This window comes from Amphibalanus amphitrite, unplaced genomic scaffold (assembly GCF_019059575.1).
Source record: "Amphibalanus amphitrite isolate SeventyFive unplaced genomic scaffold, NRLGWU_Aamphi_draft 001418F_arrow, whole genome shotgun sequence".
Taxonomy (NCBI): Eukaryota; Metazoa; Arthropoda; class Thecostraca; order Balanomorpha; family Balanidae; genus Amphibalanus; species Amphibalanus amphitrite.
Window position 1 is genome coordinate 87056 of NW_024882911.1, and position 12467 is coordinate 99522.

A 12467-nucleotide genomic window follows, 5' to 3' on the forward strand; every position below is an offset into this window, starting at 1 on the left:
GACTGCTCCAGGCGCCGGTAATGTAACTAGGCCTGCACCGGTCATTCCACCTCTCAATTGTGCGTTAACTCATGTCTCTTCACTCGTGTATTATGAGTTAACCCGCGCCCTGCTGGGGGTCCTGGATTTCCACGCCCTGCTGGGGGGGGTGTTTGAACACCCCCCCTTGTAACTCGGCTCCTGGGCCACGTAGCGATACGCGGAAGGCGGCGTTCGAAAGAGCGTAAAAAATAATGACGAATTCACTTCGGTCAATTTTTTGGTCAGGTCAAAGGTCAGGTCACCAGAGGTCATTGAAGGCAAAATTTCGCCGATTTCCAGGTCGAATGTCGAAAATTTCCAAGAAGCCAACGCATAACTCGGGAACCAATAGAGCTACAGCGCCGCGGAAAAGCGCATTCGATAGCCCTATTAACGCCCTTTCTGAGTAAGTCTCTCAGATTTGACCTAACGTCAACGGTTTTGCCTGCAGGGGGCAAAAACTGCAAAAATAGCCGATTTTTTCGGAAACAGTTTTTCTGCAATAACTTTTGACCCAAGCCTTGTACGAGCTTACTTTTACCGGCATCGTGTTCCTCTCGTCAAGACGCATCGAATGAACTATAACTTGACCTTGAAAGGTCAACTTGAAAATTTGACCTCAGGTCAAGGTCATGACCTGACCGGAAATGGTCATGTTGCATATCAGTCGATCCGTATCGTCGAGCTGAACACATCTAAGGCGTTTTCATCGCTCTAGCATGCCTCTATCAAAAGTTATTTGCGAAAAACTGTTAGATACCATTCGTGACCTAAGATGACCTCAGGGCATAAACAAGGGTCAAGGACACCATTTTTAAGTTCAGTGTGTCTAAACCACTTGTAATTCGGTGTTTGGGAGTGTTTATAATGTCTTTCATCCAAAAGAGGCGCATTTCAATTTTCTCCCATTGACTTATAATGGGGAGGTCGCAAAATTGACCTGACCTTAGGTCATCGATATCAAAATTCTGAGATATACATTTTGTACATGCTATTGCTCTTAGCAATCGCTGAAAGTTTCAAAGCGATCGGTCACTCGGTGTAGCTATGACAGACATTGAAAGTTTTTATGAGGTGAGGTCACTTCAAGTGACCTTGTGACCTGACCTTGAATGACCGTGGTCTGAAATTTTCACAACATGTGTAGAATTGATGTATAATAAGGTGTACCAAAAACGGCGGCGCTCCGCGCCGCCGTTTTTGAGATATTCGCGAAAAACCACAAGGGGGGGTGTTCAAACACCCCCCCCCAGCAGGGCGCGGGTTAACCGATTGTGAAAAACTCATGTACTCTTGGTAACTCATTTTGATTACTCATGATATGCGAGTATAGGCTTACTCATATTACACCGTTAATGAAGACACCACACGTTTGACTACATGAGGCGCTAGTAAATGTTACTAGCCCTGTAGCGGTCACATCACCAATGAGTTGCGGGTTAACTCTCGTTCCCTCACTCATACCACATGAGTTTACCGTTTGTGACGAATTCAAGCATTGCTAGTAACTCATGCCATGCAACGATTGATACGCGAGTTAAATGTAACTCATAACATGATGGTCAAGTGAACACACCTATTAGATCGCTCTGCCGCCGGTTTTTCCACTCTGTCGACTCATCCCATGGCGGTCAGCCTCACCCATGAGATGAGAGTCATAACATTAAAACATAAGGTTTATTAAAACAATGCATAACATGCAGATAAACCACGACTATTACATCATTGATCATATGAACAAGGGTGATGAACACAGCACGACGCTCATGCCCTTCCAGACATGAACTTGGCCTACACGCATGAAAAAGCGTTAACGCCATTTCTTTGCAAAACTACCCGGCAGAAACACAAACACAAAAAGAGACAGAAAGTCCCTTAAGTGCTGCCTCATGTCCCTCCCCGTGCACTCCTAAACGCAGCCGGTCATCGCCGCCCACTGCTTTGGGGGCGGCGACACATCGGTCTTCAGGATCACGGCACACATCAGGTAGCCGGCCAGACGGATGGCTGGGCGGTTGAACGACTGCGCAAACATGTGAACGCGGCCCCCCACGTCAGCAGCTTGTTCACCTTTGCCGTTAGCTCCTTAAACTGCACTGCTGGCACGCCCTCGCGTGGAAGTCGTCTGCCACATGAGGCCGTGGCTGCGGCGCCGATGTGAACACAACTTGGTGCTCTTTAGCACGGTGCAGAGAAGATGGTCGATCGCATCGTCTGCGACGGAAAAATTTACCTTCAGAAATCAAGGCCACGAACTGCAAACTTTAATTTGGTACAGTATGCCTCTCGCAATTTTAACCCACGTCTTGCTGGGGGAGGGGGAGGGTGTTTGAACACCCCTTCTGTGGATTTTCGCGAATATCTAAAAAAAAAAAAAACGGCGGCGCTCGGGGCCACCTAAAGTCAGGTCGCCAGGTCAAGCCAAGTGACCTCACTACTTAAAAAGTTATAAAGCCTACCATAGCTACACCCTAGTGACCGATTGCTTTGAAACTTGCAGCGATTGATAAGAGCAACAGTTTGTACAAAATGTATATCTTAGTATTTTGATGTCGATGCCTATAAGGTCAGGTGAATTTTGCGACCTCTCAGTTAAAGGTAAGCAAATTGGAGACAATCGAAAGGCGCCTCTTTTGGACGCAAGTCATATTGGCCGTAAGTCATATTGGCCGTTTTCGCGACGGGCTACCGGCGAGTGCACCTAATTTGACCAAATCTGCACCTAATCTCTTTTACAGCAAATATCTGTATTTTATGAATTTATTTCAGTGTTTTCATCGATGATACTCTCTGATAATATGGTAAAGCAGGCATATAAGCAATTAGTGCAACCACGTTTAACATGAAAATGGCACCCGTGACCCCGTTTTATGCCCCTGATGACATCTCAGGTCATGAATGGTATCTGACAGTTTTTTCGCGAAGAGCTTTTGATAGAGGCATAGAACGATGAAAACACCTTCGTTGTGTTCATTTCGACGAACGGATCAACTGATATGCAACCTGACCCTTATCGGTCAGGTCATGACCTTGAACTGAGGTCAAATTGTTAAGTTAACCTTTCAAGGTCACATAATAATTTATTCAATGCGTCTTGCCGAGAGAAACACGATTCCGGTAAAAGAAAGTACGTGAAAGGCTTAAGTCAAAAGTTTTTGCTGAAAAAACTTTCAGAAAAAATATATCTATTTTGGCAGTTTTTACCCCTCCCCCGCATGCAAAACCACTGACGGCAGGTCAAATCTGAGAGAATTAATCAGAAAGAGCGTTAATGGGCTATCAAAGGCGCTTTTCTGTGTTTTTTTTTTCTTTTTCTTCTTCATCAAAATTTGAATGTTGTCAAAAATTGAAAATTATCAAAATTTAACCTGGAAATCGGTGAACTTTTGCATTCAATGACCTCTGGTGACCTGACCTTTGAGCTGACCAAAAAAGTGACCGAAATAATTTCTTCCTTATTTTGATGTCCTTTCGAACGCCGCCTTCGACGTGTCGCTACATGGCCCAGGAGCTAAGTTAAAAGGGGGGTTCAAACGTTTCCTCCCCCCCCCCAGCAGGGCCTGGAAATCCAGGAACTCCCGCGGGGTGCGGGTTAGAAGATGCTTGTGAGCATAACATTAAAATATGTTTAGAGTAAATAGTGCTCGCATATATTACTTTGAAATTGACGATAAAAATGTCTTAATCATACTCAATGCCTATAGGTATTGAATATCCACTGTAGTTTACTACAGTGGATATAACGATGAACTTCTATGATCTCTTATAAGAAGCACGAATGAAATTTCACATTTTTCTGCTCTTTTTTTAAATACTTTCCGTGTAAGTGTATACGAGTATATCAAACTGTTAACAGGACGTTCATAAATACATGAGCTTTTGGTACCTATTCGGTTACGGTTCCAACATTCCCGGGTAAAATGCTGTTAACTTACCATCTGTGAGGCATCCAGCTGCTCTTTCACCTTCGCCATTGGCCACAATCGGGGTCATGGCTTCCCGGGAGAGTTCCAACTCGTTGGTGTCCTGCAAGTCGGCATTTTTTATCCGGCTCAGCTCTTTCCAGACCTGAAAACAAAGGATTAATGACGCATGCTGAAGGACGACTATACCAGTAAGACGCCATCGATATTCGCATGGCCGGCTTAAATTCTTCTACTTCTTACTGCAGCGTCTGAAAATTAGCTGCCAATCCAGTTCCGTTATCGGTGGTCATGCAAATGCGATGTCACACAAGCACATCTGTTTTACAGTAGCACTAGTAACTCTCGCAATCCCTACCGTGCGGCGGACATGACCCTGGGGTTATGCATGCATTGTCGGTATAAGTACAGACTTGTGCCTCAGCCAAAAATCAAGATCCAAGATCCGCAAGATCCCATGCAATGCCAGGATTTCAGAATACTGGATCTCCTTGATCTCATTGAAAAATATAATATAATTTTAGGATCCAAGATCCCCTGGATCGCACGTATAAATAACACTTTAGGATTCCGGACCCCACGCGAGAACGAAATGCCAGAGTTCAAATTTCCTGGATCCAACGTAAATGTCATGTCTGTAGACACAAAATTAAGCGTTAAGTTTGAACTTTAGGGCCAGCGAAGCAGGTTGTGCACAAAGACTTCTTAAACAACCTTGTACGCCTCGCTAATGCAAAGCATTTTGAGATTTAGCAAGAAAAATGTGTTCTCAGAGACTAAATGTAGGATACAAGATCCCAAGAATCAATCCACAGAGCAAAAATGTAAGATTCAAGATCGCCGGTATTCATCGACAACAAAAAAAGATGTTGGATCAAGGACCAGCAGGGTCTCCAAAAAGTATTGATGAATTTATAATCAGATAGAAGAACTGCGCTCTTGGATCCTGTGGATCGAATCATTTTCGGATATTGGCCCTAGTCTGTCGGTAACAAAGGCAAGGGAAACAAAATACACATGAGGGCGGGTGCAAAATAACTCAAGATGAGCTTCAGGAAGAAAACTGACTCTGAGAGCCGGTGAAGGCGCGTCTGCAGTTGCACGCACCAAACCACCTGACTCTGACTGCATAGGATCGCTTATTTACAACGCATCAGACCATGTACAATGATTCATGTTATCTATGACAATGTACATACTTTGTTTTCATCGACGACGGATGGTGGCCATCGGGATTTTCCTCTTGACGATGAGGTGTCGCCTCTCTGAGAAAGTGGCCTACATGGCACCGTCCAGCTGAGGAGAAGTGAGAACATCATGATAGAATCAATTCGACCATGCCTGGTATCTAGATGTCACTCTTGGGGGTGCAGGGGTGGGCTTTTAGAAGAAGCACTTGGGGACTGCTCATTTTCAGAAGGATTCGGCCAAATGATTCAATTACAAGTCGTTTATTACAAAAATACTAGATGAACTACGAGGAAGATGAAAAACATGATGAAAAGCTGACCTAGCCTTACCTTATAACCTACTAACTAGACCTTACAACCTAAATAGGTACCTACAATCTACCAGCCTACATCTTACAACATACAACCTTCCACATGCCTACCACTCGAACTTCATTTGCACATATACCACCTATCCTAACCTATAGATGTTTGCACCAGGGTTTGAGCATTAGGGGCTGGCAGAAATAAATGCTATAGGCAAAGGCTTAAAGAAAATACTTGATGTTTAATTATTCTGTTAGGCTTCACGCTGGCAAAGCTGCCCGTAGAATAACAGGTTAGGTTTCACTGTAGGGGCATGTTGAGCATGACTGATATGATATTCCACATTTTGATGGATATTATGAACCCCTCAAAAAGGCTTTCATGTTATAGACAATACATAACTAGGAGTGTCAACCAACCCACAGGACAACCCAAGGTATCAGTAGTGTTGTGTGAGTGCACATGTAGGTACATTTTCAATGAAAATATGCATTTTGCACTTAAACATACCTACAGGCAATAAAATACGTAACATTTAACACTCACCAGTCGCTCCAGCCTCCAATTCACTGCGTCCGCCGCGTCCCGTGCTGCACTTCCGGCACAAACATGCAAGATGGCGTCATGGCGGTAATATTAACGCGTAAGGCTTGTGTAAAGCAGCTCATGGATAATTCACGGTTGATCATATTTACCGGCGCATCATTGGTTTCCTTAAGCTGCGTTTGAAGAGTTAATGATTTCAAACTGGTTTTTGAACTCATTACTCACGAACAATGAGTTAGCAAGAATCCATGTCCTCTTTTTCATGAGTTCTTAAACCCAAACGTTCAGTTTCACTAACTCACGGGTCGTGAGCACATTCCTTACTCGCCTTACGTGAGTTTGCGAGACTCAACAGGGAGTTTTGATACCAATGTTTTGTGCGTCATGAGTCAGGCAACTCATAGGGAGAAGGTCATGCATTTGGGCAATTTAGTTTTCAAAACGAGTAAACTTTTACTCTTGAGTGTTAACGCTCCACGCATGAGTTACTCATCCAAATATACTCATGAATGGCGAGTCAAATATGAATTACTCTCCCCTCATGAGTAGATTTGTTTTCAGTGTTGGCAGCGCGAAATTTGGGATTGTGTGGTGTTTTTCCCGAGTCTTTTGGACGCCTAGATGGAAAGGTATGACCGAAAATGTATTTAACGGGTCATTTCAGGTCAAAGAGGTCAAACTAGGTCACACGAGCTCAGGTTAGGCCACAGAGGTCAAATTAGGTCACACGGTGTCAGGTTAGGTCACAGAACTCACCATAAGGTCACGATAGTTCACGCCAGGTCACAGAGGTCAGCCAAGGTCACGATAGGTCAGTCCAGGTCAAACTGGTCACATTAGGTACGGTCAGGACATTTGGGTCGCCGGAGGTCACGATGGGTCAGGTCAGGTCACGGAGCTTACATTAGTAAATGGGAGGTCCCATTTTCATATGGCATGCCCAAGTCGGCACAAATTGCGCAAACTTGTCGTGCCAATGCAGGAAGTGCGTAAACTATGCGCAAACTATGCGGAAAGTATGCGTGAGCTCGTCGTACCAGTCCGTGTCAATGTTGACACTGATGGGCACGCATTCATGAATCATTCGTGAAATCGTCGTGAACTGGTCGTGCACTAGTCGTGAACAGTGCGGGAGCCATCCCAGTTCGTGCACGAAAATGGCACGGCTTGCCACGACAAAATCGTGACCAAAAGTCGTGCAAGTGTCAGGGCACCTTTATAATGGTGAGGTCACGAAAATGACCTGACCTCATATGACCTTTAGGAAAAATCCGAGATATACAAGTTGTGAGACTCATAATGAATACTAGATCCTGCAAGTTTCATTTCCCTGTGACATCTCCTCTGGCAGTGAGGGCGTTGCGAAGTTGCGACATCTGAAGACCGTGCAGAGGTTCACTTATGACGTCATAGGTCAGTGACCTGACCTGACCCAAACATGCGGTTGGTGTCAGAAGATCCGGCTTGAATCAATGGTCAGGTATGCCAAGTTTCAGCTCTCTATCGCCAGCTGTTCGGAGCTATCGCGAAAAAACCCTATGGGGGGCGGCACCCGCCCCCCCCCCCCCACCTCGGCCGGCGAGGGTTAAGGTCCTAGGTCATCGATTGACCTTCTAGGTCCACTGGCGGTCGCAGCCGCTGGCAAAAGGGGGGGCCAAAGTCACACTCGCGGGACATAACATTTATCCGTCACCGGAGGGGGGGGGGGGGGTGATTGGCTAATTTTTTACGTCCACGAGGCGCCGAAAAAGTTGGCATTACTTATGCTTCATCCACCTCATTCTTGCGTGAAATCTTTAAGCTCAATTTAAGGCAAAACCACCAGTTCCATTTACCGTCCCACGGTCTTTCCACCGGTCGGGCTACTGCACCATGGCGACGGATCGGTGTAGCATATACTGGAAGGTCGGGCACGGGGATTCATGACCTTACCACTATAAAATTATTCGGAAAAGTAGGTACAGATACCTCTTGCTTTGAACAAGCATGTGAAACCCAGAGAGCATTTTCAAACCATGACATTTACCCATATAGATGTGTAGCGGCGGGAGAAAGTAGGTACACATACCTCTGGAGACCCCCGACCCCACAGGTTCCTGGTTTTCAAAATTGGCATCTGAGGGCCGCGCGCGACTCGTGCGGGGCTTCGCAACGGCTCTATTGGGGCTCGGCTCACTCAACCTGTCTTATAGTCCTACTGCTAAAAAGACTGGCCCTGGGCCCTAAGGACTTCATCAGTCTTTGCCAGCCCCACACACCGGCTCATGGGGTCCCGACGTCGAAATATGAGGGAATCTGCGCGGGACCATCAGGACGTAAAGTAATCTCGATCAGGACCAACGTAAGGCTGTGCAGGAGTCTGTGTGAGCCCTGTAATCTTCAGAAGCCCACCCATGTATGTTTTCACTTAGAGGCCAGTTTAGGGCCCTCAGAGACCAGTACAGGGCCTGCAGACTGCAACGGCCAGTAGTTTGAGACCATCAGAGACCGAGTTGGGCTCTCAGAGTTAGAGGCTAATGTGGGTCCTTACTCATTACAGGCCAACATGGGGCCCTCAGAGGTCAGCGTGGGGCCCTAAGAGACCGGCATGAGCCGTCGTTGGACCCCAGAGGCCAGCAGAGGGCCCTCAAAGGCCAAGATGGGCCCTCCTCATAGGCCAATGCAGGCCCTTAGAGGCCGGCATCGGGTCTTCAGCAGCCAGTGCGGGGCCCTCATTGGCACCTAAATGTTCCGTCTTGGGACACCAGAGACAGCAACAAGGCCATTAGAGACCGGTGTGAGACCCTCAGACGCCGGTGGGGGTCCCTGAGGACGGTTAGGGGCCCTCATATGTCAGATGTGGGGCCTCAGAGGTCGATGTCGGCTCTTAGCGGTCAACGTGGGCGCTTGACCGCCGCTGAAGTTCCATCAGAGTGTAGGACGCTCAAAGACCGGTGTGGGAGCTATATTAATAGCTGGGCGTGTTTTTTTTTAGCCTCGTGACGATCGAATCAGGGCCAGGGCCCATACACCCATGGGGGCCCATCGGTTGCTTGAGGGGGAGGGGCAAATGATATGACGGCCCCCTTTATGTGCCTTGGGGGGGGGGGGGCATGACCCTGATCCCCCCCCCCAGCGACCGCCACTGTGTACACATTACATACAAGCCTCTGAGATTACATACTAGCTTATGCAAACTCTATGCAGGGGCCCCGGAGGTCCCACGCTAATCCTTAAGAAACCAAGCCGGCATACGGCGTCACCACCGGGCTTCTGAGGTGCACAGCACCAACCCATGAGGTCTTATGTGTCGTAGAGCCACGCTCATTTGGCAGGGCCCACCCACCACTGGTGAAGAGGGTCTCATGCAGGCCATTGCTGGGCCTACGAGAGCCTCAAGTAAACCCACGCTGATATTCCATATAAGATCCGGCCATACTCGTGAACCGGTGCCAGCGACGCTGACCGCCAAATTGACAGAATGCGAAACTGAGCCCACTCATGAGTGAAATTTACGTCCTTTGATGGCGCAAGAGAGAAAATGAAACATACAAAAAGCTTTTCTAGGACTTTTGTTCGATCTGAAAGGTGGGGCCAAAAGATAGTATGGCCCCACCTTTCAGCACCAAAGGGGGGGCCATGGCCCCCGTGGCCCCCCCCCCTGGGACCGCCTATGCGGTCAATGACCCAGAAGTCGGAAAATCGGGACCTATTAGAAAGTCGTGAAGTGTGGCTGCTATGGGGTTTTCCCGGGGTGCCGATCACGAATATCGTGTTAGTTTTGATCACAGATGATGTCATTGAGTATTTAGACCAGGTCGGGTTAGGTCAGGTCAGGTCAACCAGTAGGGGTCGTGACGGGTATTCGTAATACGTGTCAACCGCCTCTGACAGCTTTGTAACATGTTACGGAGGCACCAACACTACTTCGTAAATGTTCAAATGGTTGCTAAATTCGAATTCAGCTCCAAAAACTAGCCTAGAAACATGTAAAACTTGAAAAAGTAGACCGAGGTCACCAAAGGTCAATGGCCTGACCTGACCTTCAGGTGACCTTGACATCCACCCAAGTGCATGGGAGCAACATCAAATCACATGTTTGAACGTTCGAAACCACAAAAAGCTTGCAAACGCGCGGCTAATGCGAGCCGGCATACGCCGAATCGCGATTCCGGCCAAACATGGTCTCGGAAAGTAGGTCACAGGTCAAAGGTCATTTGGGTCAAGGTCATGAAATTTTCAGGGTAGGTGTAAAATTGATCAATGCGAGGGACTGAAAGTTTCGTCGCGATCGGCCGCTTTTTACGCGAGTTATTCGCGAAAAAACCTTAGTGGATAGTTGCATACCCCCCCCCCCCCCTGTGGCGGCGTCCGGCGAGGGTTAAGCAGTGGAAAAAGCACTTTTGGACAATTGACATGTGAATGAGACGTGGAAAGGCAGTAAAAACAGCTGCAATGCGTTCAGTTTTACAATAGGCAATCGATTGGGATGCCACATGAGTTTTACCGGTCAGGTCATGAGCTCGACCTTAAAAAATGTTCATCTTTGGAGGTCAAATTACCTACCATTCTACACTATTGGACGAGAGAGACATGATGCTAGCCGAGCTGATTGTTTTTAATGCCTATGTAGTATGTACCCACAACAATGACAACAATGCACCGCTGGGCTACGCTTCGCTTGCGTTCCAGGACCGTAGTGACGTCACAGGAAGGGACGCGGGCGGACCGCTGATGACCCGTCCGCTGTCAAAGGGCGGGCTGGGTTTGACGAGCGCACAATAGCGGCCGCGCGCGTGTTCCTGAAAGCGATAGCGAAGGCACGGGCGCCGGAAGGGTTGGACGCTTTGACCCTCTCCCAGACCTCCCGCTGTTACTGCCAAGGTTACTGCTACTGAGAAGGAAAATAAGTGACGGTGGTATTCACACAGGCTTTTCACTAATTTCTGACGTTTCGCACGTGTCGTCAACAATTCTCGTCCCCTAGAGATACTTGCACGATGCTTGCACGAACACTAAGGTAACCGGCCTGTTAGCTTGAAACGCCGCCAAAAGCATAGGTTGCTCTATGGTATAATCTCTTCCATGCATGTGACCGGTCTGGAGCCTTTTCGCATTAAATCGATGCGCGTTTTTATCGATATAGGATCTCCATCGATCTTATAATTTGGCGAATTTGCGATCTGAATGATGGGGTGGAGGCGGTGGAGCAAGATTAGAATGGGTCTGAGCCAGGACAGTAGAATCGGAGTTGAACCCAGAGTCACCAAAATCTTACTAACTCCGACTCCGGAGCAGAATCGACATCGCTAACTGAATGGCTCAAAGTTATACCCGTAGCGGAAGCCAGTCTGCCGAAAAATAGCCATTTTCACGACGGGCTTTCTGGCGAGTGGGCTTATATGGCAGTGTTCGCCATGGGCCGGGCCAGCCAATGGGTCATGGGCTGGGCTGGGTCACGGGCTGGGCTGGGCCCTCAAATATAAATAATCGATGGGTTGTGGTGAGTGTGGATGGGCTGGGACAAGGATGTAAAGTGGACTCAGAGGTTCGCGACTGAGCTAAAAACAAAAACTAGCTTATTACTGTGCAAGACTAAAAAAACGAATGAAAGCATAGTTATATGTGCAATGTGCATTGTGCATGCTGCTCCCAAAAGATTGTTTCTTTGCGCCTATGGGTGACATATGTAATACCTGTTTGGTGTCCATGATCCATTCATTGTTGACGGGCTGGTCCGGGCTGGACGGGCTAGACCGGGCTGGGCTTCAACAATTTTACTATGCATGGGTTCGCGTTGGGCCGGGCTGTCAACCCATGGGCCTGGGTCGGGCTGGACTGGGATTTTGCGACCCGTGGCGAACACTGTTATATGGACTAAATCTACAAAAATCTCTTTAACAGCAAATATGTTCATATCATGACTTTATTTTAGTATTTTAACCCTCGCATGTGTAGGGGTAGTTGGATGGACCCGCGTCCCGCCCCCTCGGTTTTTCGCGAATAATCTCGCTCAAAAAGCGGACGATCGCGACGAAACTTTCAGTACTCCAGAGTTGATCAATTTTACACATACTCTTTTTCTTTCATGAACTTGACCCAAATGACCTTTGACCCCTGGCCTTTTTCTCGAGACCATGTTTGACCGAAATCGCGATTCAGCGTATGTCAGATCACATTATCCGCGCGTTTCCAGTCTTTTTTGTGTTGTAAACGTCCAAACATGTCAAATGATGTTCGTCCCATGCGGCATGCATTACGGTGGGTGCCAAGGTCACGTAAAGGTCAGGTCAGGGTCATTGATCTTTGAGGACCTTGATTCACTTTTTCGAGTTTAACATGTTCCTGGCATCCGTTTGAACATTTACTTAGTAGTTACGAGCGAGCGAGCGAAGCGAGTCTTTGCAATATAACGGAAAAATATCAGTATGAGCGGCCCGGCCTGGCCCGGCCCGGCCCGTAACGCTTTTGAGAGGCTTATATCTCAGCAACCGCTAGACCG

At 47.5% G+C, this 12467-nt stretch overlaps 1 long non-coding RNA gene across 1 annotated transcript; it reads right to left on the minus strand.

Moving 5' to 3' along the window:
• Positions 1 to 1691: 1691 nt before the first annotated feature.
• Positions 1692 to 7168, minus strand: LOC122372912. The gene is made up of 4 exons (XR_006254948.1): positions 5987 to 7168; positions 5144 to 5240; positions 3957 to 4089; positions 1692 to 2235 (listed from the first exon to the last, which is right to left on the minus strand). It is a non-coding gene; the product is annotated as an uncharacterized LOC122372912 (long non-coding RNA).
• Between the last annotated feature and the right edge of the window lie 5299 nt (positions 7169 to 12467).